The 16848-nt window shown below is 40.0% G+C and overlaps 1 pseudogene across 1 annotated transcript; it reads right to left on the bottom strand.

The window, feature by feature from the left end:
* Nucleotides 1-1117: 1117 nt before the first annotated feature.
* Nucleotides 1118-16095, bottom strand: LOC145551255 (NLR family CARD domain-containing protein 3-like; annotated as a pseudogene). The gene is made up of 7 exons (XR_014087085.1): nt 16014-16095; nt 15686-15908; nt 10299-12052; nt 4139-4333; nt 3027-3200; nt 2359-2511; nt 1118-1846 (listed from the first exon to the last, which is right to left on the bottom strand). The product of XR_014087085.1 is annotated as an NLR family CARD domain-containing protein 3-like (transcript).
* Between the last annotated feature and the right edge of the window lie 753 nt (nt 16096-16848).

Below are 16848 nucleotides of genomic sequence, written 5' to 3'. Positions count from 1 at the left end.
TGTACTACACAACGCTGCACTGCATCGCTGCAGAGAAGTCAAGCTTACTACTACTCGGTTCAAACCAAGCCGATTGTCCTATGATGGTGTTTGAGCAGAAATCATTGTGGGTACCATGGTCATTGATTTCACTGGTGCCTGAGGGTGGTTGCCTGGAGGGCCGTAGGATAATGTTTCCCCTCGGATGAAAGGATTGTCAGAGAGGGTTTTTCGATCCTATACCAATGGAACCTATGACCATGGGAGAGCAATGCACTACAGATTAACTAGAAAATAAGTGTACTTATTTTAGGGGGGAATGTAGAAGAATATAATTATATTAATAGTTAAAAGTTATGTTAATTCACATTAAGATATGTTTTACTGAAAAGGAATTCAGTAAGATTGAATGATGAATCGGTTTAATGATAAAATCACGACCGATTATCAGTGAACTGAAGGACAGACTCCATTGTTCAGCATCAGAGTTTAGATCTGCAGCTGCTGATAATCAGTTTGTGTTTAAAACGAGCTGCTGCTTAAACCTGTTAGCATCGTTAGCATCGTTAGCTCCGCTCAGAGTCTCTGCCGGCTGACAGAGAAACCATTACAGTGAACCCAGGAGAAGAATCTGCCTTCATTTATATCACTGGGAACCAGTTAACCTGCTAGTCTGAAGCTGGGAACCAGTTAACCTGCTAGTCTGAAGCTGGAAACCAGTTAACCTGCTAGTCTGAAGCTGTAAACCAGTTAACCTGCTAGTCTGAAGCTGGAAACCAGTTAACCTGCTAGTCTGAAGCTGTAAACCAGTTAACCTGCTAGTCTGAAGCTGGGAACCAGTTAACCTGCTAGTCTGAAGCTGGAAACCAGTTAACCTGCTAGTCTGAAGCTGGGAACCAGTTAGCTCGTGTATTTTATTTAAATATTCTTGGTCTAAATAATGAAAATAAACTGCTGTCTAAATTAGAAGCTTAAAGCTCAGATCAACTGAACAGGATGTTTCTGTTGTTACTAAATAAACCTGTCAAAGTAAAAATGAACTTTAATATATTTTAATTTCTTTGTTGATCCAAATACAAAAAGCTGGACAGCATGAAGGATTAAAATAAAAGGTGCAGTTATTATATTTGTACAAAGATCATTATTAAAATCTTTATTAACCAAATAACACATATTAGGTTAGAAGAAATATAAAAATAACATAAACCAATCAGCACATTATCCCAGTGATTCTCTGAGGTCTGAATAAGTCAATAAAATCTCAGTAAAGAGCCTGATGTGACACATCGAGTCCTAAAGTTCTCTAGAAAACTAAAACATGAAACATGGAGTTAAAAAGTAAAACACAAAAACAATCAGAGTTTCTGTGGGACATCCAGTTCTAAACTGGTTCAACTGGTTTCTGTGATGGAAGCTGAAGTTTCTCTGCAGTTTCCAGTAAAGCATCTTTTTATCTGAGGAGCTTTGAGGAACATTTTCCTGTCAGCAGAAGAAGAAGCAGCAGAGAAAAGAGGTTTGAATGTCTTCATGATTCAGAGCTGAACTGAAATGATTCCCATGTTTCCATCTCAGACAATTTCTGGTTCCAGGATGAAAATGAACCAGAGAGAAAAAGATCAACTTTCCAGTTGAATCCAGTTCAGATCAAAACTCCATGAAGCCTCTAAATGGAGCCCAGTTTGAATCGGATCTTTACTGATCCAAAGAGACAAACAACATCAGACACTAAATGACAGACATCTTGGAGGTCAGAGGTCATCATCAGGATCCAGTCAGAATCTCTTTAGACTCAAACTGCTGCAGCTTCAACCTCTGAGGATCAGCAGGACACAGAGACCGTTCTCTACTTTACAGAGATCATCTGATCCTGCAGAGAGAAGAAGGATCAGATCAGTGAGTGTTTCCAGCCTCTCTCCTGCAGCAGTCAGTGACGCAGCACATCCAGTAGACGGTTTCCAGGCTGCAGTCAGACTGATCTCAGAGCTGTGACCAAGATGAACCTGATCATTTGTTTCCTGTTGAACTGAGAGAACAAGCAGATCTGAGATCAGATCTGCTGCTGCCACAGTCTGATGAATGAGGACCACTGTCTCTAGACATGCTGGACGGCTGGACGCTGGAGTCCAGCTGGACGTCCTGGAGACATGGACACAGCAACAACACTCATCTTCACACCAACACAAACACAGGAACACAGCAAGCTGCTGCTGCTCTGATTGGCTGGTTGCTGTCTCTGTGTCCAATCAGGAAGCCTGAACCATTCTCCACCCCACTGAGAAGCTGCAGCTTTACTGGGAACACTGGAGCTTTGCTCTGATGCTAACTGGGTTTAGCTCAACATGCTGACAGCAGCTGGACTCACTACAAACATTTACTTACCGTAAAGTCTCTACAAAACGTTTCAGCTGCTGAACATCTGAATCCTTCAGGTTGTTTCCTCTCAGGTCCAGATATGTCAGACGGAGGCTGTTGGACTTCAGAGCTGAGGCCAGAAAATCACAGCTGATCTTTGACAACCTGCAGCTCATCAACCTGAATAAAGAATAAAAGATGAGCTGAAGCCAACAGGATGCAGGTGAACCAGTCCAACAGAACCAGTTAAAGATTCTCATGAATATTAAAGCCAACAAGCTGCTGCTTCAATAAAGACCTGCTGACTTCAGAACCAGAACCAGAACCTGGTACTGGGTCATGATGTGTTGGAGGATTTTAGTCAGTAAAATCATTCCAGGTTCTGATCAAAGTGTTGAAGCATCAATCATTGATTATTGATTTGTTCCTGTCAGATTCCAGGAATTCACTTTTCTAGACTGGGTTGAATGACCTTTGACCTGCTTGACCTGAGGGGGATTTCTACACACTGGGGGTCCGAATGCTGTCCTGTTCTGACCTCAGATCAGCAGGTCCAACTCAGAGGGACTAAATTAAACTCTGGATCCAGGAACAAACTCAGAAAATATTTATTAGATCAGAAGAAATGAACTTTGATTTATGATCAATTATAGATAATTATTCACTCAAATATCAATAATTATATAATTACATACGTCAGTATATTCAGTCTGCAGCCTTCAGTCTGTAGAAAACCACAGAGCTCCTCCAGTCCAGAACCTTCCAGGTTGGTTCCTCTCAGGTCCAGTCCTGTCAGATGGGTCGGGTTGGACTTCAGAGCTGAGAACAGAGACGTCCAGCTGGTCTCTGACAAACTGCAGTTATAAAATCTGAATAAAGAATAAAAGATGAGCTGAAGCAACAGGATGCAGTTAAAACTGAAATATGAACAAATAATAAAATGTAGAAAATTAATTTCCCTGAATGTAAAAGAAACTTGATGAACTGATTCTAACATCTGATCCAGTCAAACTGGGTTAAAGAGTCCAAACCAGCAGAACCAGAACATTTGATCAACAAAGAAACTCAAAGTTTTCTCTGAGCAGCAGCCTGGATGAGCTGAGCTATTTCTGCTGGGTCTGATCATCAACTGGAGACCCGACTTGGTAACCGGATCAGAACCACTCAGTTTATCCATGAATGGCTTTGGGTTCTTCTTAAAGCTGCTGAAATCAATGGAGGCCATTATTTCCTCAGGAGACGAGACCTGATGAAGCTTCATCACAGAGACGAGGCTCCAACCGACTGAAGAGGACGGTTCCTCTCTGACCCGGCCCAACAGAACCACAGCTTCAGGACAGAGGGAGGAACCTGCTGCTGCAAACCTCACTGTCATTCAGCTCATCTAGATTTGCTTTTCTACAATCAGTCACTTCTTAGATGTTTCATTAATGGTGATCTGAACTGGTCAGTGTTTGTGGCTCGACTGGAGGATCAACATTTCATTCTGGATGTAAAGATGAGAATCAGAAATAAAACCATCTGAATCTTTACCAACCAACTGAAACATCTCCATCATTAATTCACTTCATTTGGATTATTTTACTCAGTTTGTTCATCAGTCAGAAACATTTTAAAAACTGAGAAACAAAGTTCAATAATCTCAAAGTCTGAAATGAGAAAATAATTCATTTATAAGGTTAAATGTTTTAGACATTTTAATCTGACATTTAAACATGTTGGTTTAAATATTACAATAAAATTATTAATTAAACTAAGAACTAAAGTATCAATGAATGATTTTATTGTATAAATAGAGAAAACAAACCTCAGATTCTCCACTTTACTGACTGAACTCTCCAGGATCTCAGACCGATTCTTCACATCAGAATCTCCAATGGTTCCTCCATACAGTGATACTAGTTGGATCTCATTTATGTCCAGTTCAGTCAGATGTTGGTTGGACTTCAGAGCTGAAGCCAAAACTTCACATTCAGCCTCATGGATCCAACAGCCATCAAGTCTGTGATGAGAGGAGAAATAAATTCAGTTCTAATGAAATCAATCTGGATCATAAACAGGTAAAATATGATATCAGTGATGTCATCATGATGTCATCATCTGATCAACATCTGATCTTCAGTTTCCTGAGTTTGACCCGACAGAGAGTCTGTGCAGCTCCTGACTACAGTCCAGGTTCTGGTTCTGGTTCTGGTCCAGGCTTCATGTCCTCAGACCTTCAGCTCAGTCAGATGTTGAAGATCTTCTATCATCTGTGAAGGAAAGTTCAGTTTCTCTGCAGCATCAGAGCCTCAAAGGAGCTGCAGCAGCTGATGCAGAGGCTGACTGAGCTGGATGAAGGAAACTACTGGAGATGATGGAGAGGAGGAGGAGCTGCTCACAGCTCTGACTTGGACTAGGCCGTTTGGCTCCTTGAGATCTTCCACCAGCAGGAAGTGAGTTATAAATGAAGTGAGCAGAGCAGGAAGTCCAGCCTGCTGTGGACCTCTGGCATCTCTGGGTTTGTTTAGCCCATATCTGCTGCTGCAGCATCTAGAATCCTCCTCATCATTAATAATAGTAGCATATTCTATAGAAACGTGGCTCCCAGCAGCAGATTATTAAATGCTGCCACAGAGGAAACTGGGAGCAGACCAGACACATGATGCTCCCAGTTGTGTCTCCGTCCATCTGCTGGATTTGATGCTTTAACAAAGTAGAAAGTGGACAGTCGTCAACCTGCTTCAGCTAAAAGCTGCAGATTGTTCTGGTCGTCCTGCAGAGCAGCAGCAGAACCGGTCCTGCTGCTCCTTCAGGTCTGGACCGTCCTCTGTTGGTCTGAGAGGAACTGGGACAAACTGGTTGGAAGAGGGACGCGTGTCTCTGCAGTGGTCTGTCCATCGTCTCAGAGGAACAAAGGTTTGGATGTCAGAAGAAATTGTTGCTAAACTCCTAAAGAGCTGAAGAGCAAAACCCCTGGAGGAGACGGAGCGTTTGGGTCCAGCAGCATCTTCATGGTGAAGCAGTGAAAGTTCTCCAGGAACTAAAGAGGCTGGGATGTCTAAAGAGGTGAAGCTCATGTCTCTGCAGGTCTTCATGGAGGACAGCTAACAGCTTCAACAGAGGCTGCAGATGAAGAGCTGATGAGGAAAATGGCTCCAGCTCTGGAAGCAGATTCTCAGAGCTTTGGGAGGATCTGACAGAAACCAGGACTTTTTCTGGAACCAGACAACAATCACCACATTTTGGTCTCACACTCTAAAAAGTGTTTTTGGGCTGAAGTTCATCTTATGGACTTATTGACATTAATTTAACTTAATTCTTTTGCTGTTGCTATGCCAACTTACTGTTTGTGTTCATTTAACTCAAAACTTACACTAAATAGTTGAACCAACTTAATTGAATTGCTTCCAGAGGTAAAAAGCAAATCAATTAAGTTTATCCAACTTAATTTATTAAGTTTAACCAATTCAATATATTCTAATCATCCAACTCAATTTGTTAATTTTATTTAACAAATGTATTAAGTATGTTTAAGATAACAGATTTAAGTCACTCTTACTCAAATCATTTATTTTCTTCTAATAAACATTTAAAATCTCTTGTCTTAATTCTACAGAAAGTCAACTCAAACTTTTAAGTTGTTCCAAACTAAATATTTTGAAAAACTTTTTACAGTGTCCTCTAAATATGCTCTAATTTAAAAGTTACAAATCTTTTCCTTAAAGGACCTTTTTACTTTGACTTTACTTGAAATAATTAAGTTCAATATTTGTATCCCACGTCTGACCATGACTCCAGCTACCAGGACAGATTCCCCAGTAAGCGACTGTGTCTCTGTGGGTAGAGCAGTCGTCTTGTGATCGGAAGGTTGTAGGTTCAATTCCAGCTTCCTCCTGCCACACATCGATATGGATATTGGTGTGTGAATGTGACTCTAATGTGAAGAGCTTTGAGTGGTCAAAGTGACTGGAAGGTGCTGTGTAAGTTAATGATTTGAGTAAGACTGACTTAAATCTGTTAATACATTTGTTTAAATTGAGTTGGATGATTAGAATATATTGAATTGGTTAAACTTAATTAAGTTGGATAAATGTGAAGTCAAATCAGGAAAAAAAAAAAGGAACAAAAAGTCACGCGCTTCCACACGGACCTAAAAGAGGGACGGACAAGGAAAAAAGAGAAGACGGAAGAGAAAGCATAGACATCAATACTAGACGCCTCATGGAGGCTGAGTCGTACGTAAAAGCGTCCGTCATCTTCTTTGTGGCAGCAGAGCGATCGGAGCGTCCTTTGCTGTGTGTTTCAACTGTTTTACGAAACAATCTGGATTCATTAGGATTACCTTCCCCAGGTAAGGATGAAAGATCAGAATTACTTTACTTAGCAGCCAGAAATTCGCTTCTAAACAACCGGAAAACATTTCCTATGTAGCTGAATTGGCCCGAAATAACCTCTGATTGTTAGCATAGCAGCTAATTAACCGCTGATTGTTAGCGTACCAGCTAATATAACTACTGATTGTTAACATAGCAGCTAATATAACCGCTGATTGTTAGCGTAGCAGCTAATATAACCGCTGATTGTTAGCGTAGCAGCTAATATAACGCTGATTGTTAGCGTAGCAGCTAATATAACGCTGATTGTTAACATAGCAGCTAATATAACCGCTGATTGTTAGCGTAGCAGCTAATATATTCACTGATTGTTAACATAGCAGCTAATATAACCGCTGATTGTTAGCGTAGCAGCTAATATAACCGCTGATTGTTAGCGTAGCAGCTAATATAACCGCTGATTGTTAGCGTAGCAGCTAATATAACCGCTGATTGTTAACATAGCAGCTAATATACCCGCTGATTGTTAGCGTAGCAGCTAATATAACCGCTGATTGTTAACATAGCAGCTAATATAACCGCTGATTGTTAGCGTAGCAGCTAATATAACCGCTGATTGTTAGCGTAGCAGCTAATATAACCGCTGACTGTTAGCATAGCAGCTAATATAACTGCTGACTGTTAGCATAGCAGCTAATATAACCGCTGATTGTTAGCGTAGCAGCTAATATAACCGCTTATTGTTAGCATAGCAGCTAGTGTTTCATACTGTTTTGTAATGAGAGCTGATGAGAAACGACTGTTAGAGGAGAAGTTAGTTAAAAACCAGAGGATTTAGTGAGTAAAGATCAGTCAGGATCAGAGCTGTAGCTGCTGGTCTTCAGTCTGTTTCCAGCTCAGCTTCACCATGTCGGTATTTAGCTATAAAGATGCTACGAGTCAGAGCCAACATGCTAAAATGGCTTTTGATAAATGTGAAGGAAGCATGTATTTTCTATTTCACTTTGGGATAATTTCTCTTTTATTCTTGGCTTTAGCCTGTGAACAGGACGTCTCAGAAGTCATTGAGTTCTCCCAGTGTGACCAGCAGACTGAAGCCTGTGACCAGTGTTCCCAGTATAACAAATAAATGTTTCATTCTTTCACTTTGTGTATTTTTAAATACCTCAATCTGAAGCATTAGTGTAATAATGTAGCTTTTGTAATGAAATATAATTTACTCTGTTAGAATTATTTTCACTCTTTGCTGTCAATAGTAGAGCTGACAAACTGTAATATATATATACTGCTTAAAAAAATAAAGGGAACACTCAAATAACACATCCTAGATCTGAATGAATGAAATATTCTCAGTGAATACTTTGTTCTGTACAAAGTTACATTTGCACAACAGCAGGTGAAATTGATGGTCAATCAGTGTTGCTTCCTAAGTGGACAGTTTGATTTCACAGAAGTTTGATTTACTTGGAGTTAATATTGTGTTGTTTAAGTGTTCCCTTTATTTTTTTGAGCAGTGTATATTCTCTGGAAAAAAGTAAGAAAAATATGTAGTTTAATTTTTGACAATTATTGATTTATAAATCAAGTCATTTCTCAATAACATATGAAAATACAGGAAAATTATTTGTTTGTCTTGAAATGTTAAATGTATGGAATTATGTAAATATATTATTTAATAAAACACTGTAAAAGTGTGTCTGTTCATCAATTTCAATATAAAAATGATCAGAATCATTTCTATCAAATAAAACATTGTGCTCTTTATTCAGAAATGCCTCAAAACAATTAAATAATCACAGTCCATTCACTTTATCAGCTACTGGCAGAGATGCCACATTCAATATGGCGGACGCTGTTACGTATCGCAGCAACGGGCCGGCCCGCTCCATGACCTTTGACCCGCTCCATGAGGCGTCTACGTATTAATGTCTATGAGAGAAAGCCGCCAAACAAAGAGGGCAGGAGTTTGCGGACTTGTTGAATCACAGATCCAAGTCAACCTGTGTAAAACTGGATGATCTTGTAGATGAGCAGAGAGGCAGCCGGTAAGACATGAGCTGTATTGTTATGAGATCGGACCGCAAAGTTGTCTACATTCTCCAGCCAGGCTTCCAGTTTGGCCGATCGGATCATTAACACCTAATAGTGACGCTTGCCGTTCATTGATTGATGGACTTTTATGATTGAATTGTTTATTGTATTGATGAAATGGATTGGGTACCGAGTTTAATTGTTAATTCATTTATCATCTACTTGAAAGAATAATTTAAAGCTAAATTTATAATAAATATTTATTATTAATGTTGAGAAGCGGGCTGCACAGTGGCGCAGTTGGAAGAGCTGTTGCCTTGCAGCAAGAATGTTCTGGGTTCGATTCCCGGCCCCGGTCTTTCTGCATGGAGTTTGCATGTTCTCCTGTGCATGGTGGTTTTCTCCGGGTACTCCGGTTTCCTCCACAGTCCAAAAACATGACTGTTAGGTTAATTGGCCTTTCCAAATTGCCCTAGGTGTGAGTGTGTGTGTGCATGGTTGTGTGTCCTGTGTGTCTCTGTGTTGCCCTGCGACAGACTGGCGACCTGTCCAGGGTGACCTCACCTCTCACCCAGAACGTTAGCTGGAGATGGACACCAGCACCTCCTGACCCAACTGAGGGACAAGGGTGAAAGAAAATGGATGGATGTTGAGAAGCTGATGTTTGTATGTATGAAATGTAAAAATAAATATTAACTTGAAATGCACTTTAAAGTTAACATATGTTTAGTTACTTGTGTATTTAATTTTGATTACTTTATACGTTTAATTTGTGATGGGTTGCTTGGTATTATCTAATTTGCCATTTCCTTTGCAATTGAGTGAAATTAATTTATACAGATTAGTAATTATTATTTTTTGGGTTTGTTTAAAGGTTTTTACCTGCACTTTCTGGATCAACGGTGAACATGTCCATACACTGTAAAATAAATGGAAGTAAAAGCAAGGAAAACTGTTTGGTCCTTCGAGTAAATCCCTGTCATTAAGAGTCTCCATGGGATCATCCATCCCTTTTCAAGTGGGGAATTTGCACAGTTTAAAAATAACTTGACAATAAACTTAATTGAATTGCTTGTTACCATATAGAAGCAATTCAATTAAGTTGGTTCAACTTTTTCTTTTTAGGGTGCAGTTACAAACTCAGAGGAAACTAGTGGGAGGAGGAAGAGGTGAGGATGATGATGGGATGAAGAAGATCAACACTGTTCACAAAGTTTATAATTAATGCAATGGTTTATTTTAATGGTCCAAATTTCCATCAAACCTAAACAATTATTTTATAAAAACAGTCAAAGATCCTAAAAGGTGAATTATGGAGCAGCAGCTCAATGAGTGAAGAGGAGTTTAAAGTTTAAAAAGTCTCTCTGGTTGATTGGATCTTAGAGAAAATAGAGATTTTCTAGAGTTCAGGGTTTTCTATTAATTTCAACCTGAAAACTGATAAAAAGTTAAATATTTTTAAATGATCAAAATGTCTAAAAACCAGAAGCTGCAGCTGTCCTGGATGAACTGAATGTTCAGATGTTTGGCTGAAATCATACAGAGGATGAAGGAAGAAGAAGAAACAGGAGGACAATAGTGCTGAATCAGCATTTACACAATGAAAACATCTGGACTCACCGAGCCTTTCTGCAGTTCCTCACAGCTGGAACCAGTCTCCGTCGTCCATTCTCTGATGTGTTGTACTTCTCCAGGTCCAACTCATCCAGAACCTCTGACATCTGCAGCATGAAGGCCAGAGCTGAACAGTCAGTCACTGAGAGCTGCTTCCCTGAATCCAGCAGCCGTTGGATCTCCTGATAAAATGAGACGTCGTTCATCTCCACCAGACAGTAGAAGATGTTGATGCTTCTGTCAGCAGAGATTCTATCAGTGTTCATCTCCTTCAGGTTGGTGATGATTCTCTGGATGGTTTCTGGACTGTTCTCTGTCTGACCCAGCAGATCTTCTAAGAGTCTCTGGTTGGACTCCACAGTGAGACCATGAAGGAAGCGGACAAACAGGTCCAGGTGGCCATTTTCACTGCTGAGGGATTTCTCCATGACTTTCTTCATGAACTCATCTAGAGATGTTTCATTGTATTCTTCTCCCAGGAACGTCTGGATCACCTCTGACCTCCTGCTGGTGAAGCAGTGGAGCATGTAGACGGCAGCCAGAAACTCCTGGATGCTCAGATGAACAAAAGAGTAGACGGAGTGTTGTGCGTTCCTCTCTCCTTTTTAAACATCTCAGTGAAAACTCCTGAGAACAATGCAGCATCTTTAATGTCGATGCCACACTTATCAAGATCTTTGTCATAGAAGATCAGGTTTCCCTCCAGCAGCTGATCTAAAGCCAGACTACCTAGAGACTCAATCAGCTTCTTGTTCTCTGGACTCCAGATATTTTTGTCTTTCGTCGTCCATAAATTTTTTTCTCCTTGATTGTGAACTGAAGCAGCAGGAACTTGATGTACATCTCAGTCAGGGTCGTGGGCAGCTCTCCTCCCTCTCTGGTCTCCATCACATCCTCCAGAACTTTAGCAGTGATCCAGCAGAAAACTGGGATGTGACACATGATGTGGAGACTTTTTGATTTCTGGATGTGGGAGATGATCCTGCTGACCTTCTCTTTATCTCTGAATCTCTTCCTGAAGTACTCCTCCTTCTGGGGGTCAGTGAACCCTCTGAGCTCTGTTACCATGCCGACGCAGTCAGTAGGGATCTGATTGGCTGCTGCAGGTCGTGTGGTTATCCAGAGGAGAGCAGAGGGAAGCAGATTCCCCCTGATGAGGTTTGTCAGCAGAACATCCAGTGAGCTGGACTCTGTAGCATCAGTTAGGATCAGATTATTATCAAAGTCCAGTGGAAGTCTGCTGTCATCCAGACCATCAAAGATGAACAGAACCTGGAACTTTTTAAAGCTGCGGATTCCTGCGTCTTTAATATCTTCAAAGAAGTGATGAATCAGTTGCACTAAACTAAACTGTTTCTCTTTCAGCACATTCAGCTCTCTGAAAGTGAATGGAAATATAAACTGGATTTTCTGGTTGGTTCTGCCTTCAGCCCAGTCCAGAGTGAATTTCTGTGTTAACAGTGTTTTCCCAATGCCAGCCACTCCCATGGTCATCACTGTTCTGATTGGTTCATCACTTCCAGGTGGGGCTTTAAAGATGTCTTCTCTTCTGATTGTTTCTTGTTTCCTGGATGCTGTTTCAATCTGTCTGACCTCATGTTCCTGGTTGACCTCTGTAGTTAACCCCTCTGTGATGTTGAGCTCTGTGTAGATCTGGTTCAGAACCGTTTTATTTCCAGGTTCAGCGACACCTTCAGAGAGACTCTGGAACTTCTTCTTCAGATGGTCTTTAAGCTCCTTTTGACACCAAACATCAAAATCTGAAAAAAAAAAACCCAATAAAGACCATTTCTGATATTCTAAGAAGGGTTTGTGCATGAACTGCTATGATGGAAAAATAATTACAGAAAACGAATTATTTTTTCAGGGCTGCACAGTGGCGCAGTTGGTAGAGCTGTTGCCTTGCAGCAAGAAGGTTCTGGCTTCGATTCCCGGGAGAACATGCATGGAGTTTGCATGTTCTCCCTGTGCATGGTGGGTTTTCTCCGGGTACTCCGGTTTCCTCCCACAGTCCAAAAACATGACTGTCAGGTTAATTGGTCTCTCTAAATTGTCCCTAAGTGTGAGTGTGTGTGCGTGCATGGTTGTTTGTCCTGCGTCTCTCTGTGTTGCCCTGCAACAGACTGGCGACCTGTCCAGGCGACCTGTCCAGGTGACCTGTCCAGGTGACCCCACCTCTTGCCCAGAACGTTAACTGGAGAGGCACCAGCACCTCCTGACCCACTAAGGGACAAGGGTGTTAGAAAATGGATGGATAATTATTTTCTACCAAGGTGTCTAAACCTGAAAGTAATTCCAATTTCAGTCATTGAGGAAATAGAAAATTATAATTCTGATTTTCTGACTAAAACTCCCACTGAGGCGATGGATAAAAGAAAAAAGCAAATAAATAAACCAGGTTCTTTCTGCACAGACTTGATTAAATCAGTTTTGCTCATTAAAACTTTGATTGTTTTCTCTTGTTGAAGGTTTCAGTTAATCAAACATGTTTCCCACAGAGCGACCTCTGACCTCTGACCTTTTGTCAAAGTGTGTAATTTGAAATGTTATTCTTTTTTGCAGTGTGTGGTGGAAAATGACTGCAAGCTAACATCTGCTGATCATGTTATATGAAATGCTTGTGAACTCTCACCACAGTGAAGTTATTTGGGTTCCATGATCCAGGTTGGGACTTGTTTCCCACAGCTGCATGAGAACCAGACTGTCTCAGCCATTGTTTTGGATTCTTTATCCTGGTATAAACTCATGTGTGTCTATGGCAGAGCTTTTCATCCAGACCTGCTTCATCACTGATTGTCCTACAAGCTCTGAGTTCTGCACAGTTCACAATAGACCTGATTGAGTGATTTCACCTGAACAGTGCTTGGTCATCATATTTCCCACAACAGTGTCTGCAAGCTGGAAACAAAGAGCCAAACTGGCCACTTTATTAGGTACACCTGTATAGTTGTTAATGGTTGGAGGTTTTAGAAAGGCAGCAGGAGCTGAGATGAAATCTGGTTACAGCCTTAAAGGCATTCACCATTAGATGCAATAATAGACTGAGAAACATTTATTTAAATGTAAAAAAATAAAAAAAGCAAAAATGTTGTTGTCTGTTCAGTTTTGATAAAAACTAAATATTCATCATCATCCTCCATTTCTTTTATTTTACTTTAGCTCCAGTTGATAGATTTAGCCCCAACTAATATATACACTGGTCAAAAACATAAAGGGAACACTTAAACAACACAATATATCTCCAAGTAAATCAAACTTCTGTGAAATCAAACTGTCCACTTAGGAAGCAACACTGATTGACCCGACGAGGGTCAATCAGTGTTGCTTCCTAAGTGGACAGTTTGATTTACTTGGAGTTATATTGTGTTGTTTAAGTGTTCCCTTTAGTTTTTTGAGCAGTGTATATCAGACAGGTTTACTACTGTTCACATTATGAAAATGTTTTTTGATTTTAATTATTATTGCTTTGTAATATAGTTTAACTGAATATTGCTCAAAATGTATTTATATAAGAGCCCAGATGAACATTATTATAAAGTTTATTTGATAGGGACAGACACACATCAACATGGACAAACTGAATAAACATCATTCCTTGTTAGCATCATAGCAACAGCTGATTCGCAGCACTTGTCCCTAGATGGGCTTTTAAAAAATAACTCTAAAAATTGAAGTGATAATCAGTTAAAATAACTGTTCTGAAGTTTTTCACTAACAACAATACCGCTTTTGTCCGATGTGTAACAATGGTGTCATTAGCATACATTTGCAGATTGACTTCAGGACAAATTTCAGGAAGACTATTAACATACAAACTAAAAAGGACCGGACCAAGATGGTTCCCTGTGGAATCCCTGTTGCAATTTTGCAGAAGACAGATTTACTGTTATTAATGACAACACATTGTTCACGATCTTCCAAATATGATTTAAACCAAGACAATGACCATTCTGAGAAATTAAATGATGAAAGCCATGAGATCAGTAAATGTGATTCACCGTATCAAAGGCCTTTTTCAAAACAAGAAAAACTGCACCAGTAATTTGTCCCTGTCAAGTGATTGTTTAACCTTTTCAAGCAGCAGACTTACAGCGTCTCTGTGGAATGTTGACGTCTGAAACCAAACTGAAGTGGATGCAGAAGATTGTTACTATCTAAATAAAGTAGTAGCTGTTCCAGAATAATTTTCTCCAGCACTTTTGACATGACCGGAACCAGACTCATTGGCCTGTAGTTGCTGATTTCATGTGACTTCCTGATTTAAAAATCGGTTTCACCAAAGCTTTTTCCATGCATTGGGAAATTGCCCTGTTCTGATGGAAATGTTGACTATATGAGTTAAAGGTTCTACTAAAATGTTACTGTATTTTTTAAAAACATAGCGTCTAAATTATACATATGCTTTGCGTGAGAATTATTTAAACTGTTAATGGCTTTTGAACATCCGAGTAATGAATTTCCTTAATCTCAAAGAAATCAGAACAGTTTTTGGTTGGTTTTGTACCGTGTGTTTCCATCGGAGCTGACAGAAACTTTGATGCCAAGTCTTTAACTGAAAGAGGAAATAATCATTAAACATTGTGCTAGCTTAGCAGGATCAGTTATGGTTTTTCCTGCTATTGCAAGTTCATATTTATGTTTAGTGTTTGCATGGGATCAGTAAACTGTTTAGTAGTTTCCACATCGTCTTACATTCCCTCCAGCTTATGATAAGACATTTGTGTAATATTTAGCTTTACATTCTTTAACTACTCTGTTCCTCAAACTGTTAAAAAGCAGCCAATCTGTGGTCCTTTTATTTTTAAGAAAATTTTAAAGCATAGTCTCTCTTTTCATTAACAGCCGAATGTCATCCGATACCAAGGTATATGCATTTGTTGAGCTGGAAAACTATTAAACTGACAAAAGCAGTGATGGTCCAGCAACACCGATGTGTTAAGGCTGTAGATGGACGGTAGACAGTCGGAGAGATCATGTCATGCAGATCAGCAGCAGTTTATCATTTACTCCATGTTGGCGCTGCTGCATCACAGTGTGAATTTGGTAGCTGTCTGTGTGTTTCTGCAGGTTCTTCATCTGTAGCTGAATGTTACATTTTTATGTACTGGGTACAGGAATCAAACTAAAATGGGTTTTTATCTTGTGCATTGCTGCCATGTTTGTTTTTTACAATATTTTACAGTAAATATAAAGTTCCCAAAGTTTATATTTCATGAGCAGCAACCAGTCACCACAGGTGATGTTTAAATAAAAAGCTGCTGAATCCAGAACGTCATTGAGCTCATGTGACTGTTTGATTAAGATTTTCTGTATTTGTTGGTTTCTCTTGTTTGTTTCAGTTGAATTCATTTTCACATGTAATCATGTTTTAATTGTTGTAGAAATCCTCTTACCCTGCAGACGGTCAGCCAGCTCCTCCTGCTTCATCTTCCTCAGGAAGTTCAGGGTGATCTTCATCACCGCCTCTCTGCTGCTCCTCTGCTCTTCATCCTCACCCCTCTTCACCTCCTCATCCTCACTCTGACCCTCTGAGCATTCTGGCTCATCTGGACTCAGAACCTTTTGGATCTTCTTCAGCTCGTTCTTCACGAATGTGACAATGTTTTCCTCCAGCAGCTGGAACAGAATGAGAAGATATCAGACTAGATCTGGACATCAGGTCCATGTTGGACAGACTGACAGTCCTCTGGTCTACAGACTGAACAGAACCAAAGTACAGACCATAAATATGGAGTCCAGCTGTGTTTGGTGCTGCTGGGCAGACGGATCAGTGGGAACCTCTGGGCTCTGCAGATCCTCTCTGTGGAGGAACGGGACAAATGAACCAGAATCTGTCTGTCCACACAGAGACAAACTGAGATGATGCTTCTCTGCAGATTGGAGGCAGAATTAGCTCTGCATGGTTCTTAGTTTTCTAAAGCTTAAAAACGGCAGCACAGGTTCCATCGGTGTCTAACTGAGAATTTTAGGATCTGTTTTCTGATGACTGGGACTGAAACGCTGAAAGAAGGACAGCAGCAAAAGTCTGTTTGGTTTAGGTTTAAATATCCAGAACAGAATAAAACATGATCCACCTTCTTTATGCAGAAACAATTAAATTAGCTCTGATTTTAGAATTCAGACCAAAATTATTCATACCCTGGCAGATTTAATTTTTAATAAAATTAGTCAATTTAAAAGGAAAAAAATTATGTAATTCATACTTTTCTCCATAATCAGAATTACAGGAATCATCTGTTTTAACCTTGGAGCTCCACTAATGTTTATCTCCTCCACAGATTCTCAACATTGTATCAGCATTTCTTTAGATAAATCCCTAAAATGCTCCAACAGGAGGTTTCCACAGAGCTGGAATCTAAGATGGCAGCAGGTGGTGCAGCTCTCAGATCATTACATGTTTTCTCCCTGTTAATAAACTTCACATCTTGTTCTGCAGCTGCAGAGTTTTCTAGGTTCCTCATGTCTCCCAAACGTTGCTAAAGACCCAGAAAGTCCCTAAAAACATTCAATCATGATCACTTTTAAAATACAAACAGAAAATCAAATGTGACCAGAA

Source organism: Poecilia reticulata, chromosome 4 (assembly GCF_904066995.2).
Source record: "Poecilia reticulata chromosome 4, P_reticulata-male-v2, whole genome shotgun sequence".
In the NCBI taxonomy this organism is placed as follows: Eukaryota; Metazoa; Chordata; class Actinopteri; order Cyprinodontiformes; family Poeciliidae; genus Poecilia; species Poecilia reticulata.
This window is presented reverse-complemented; position numbering and strand designations above follow the sequence as displayed.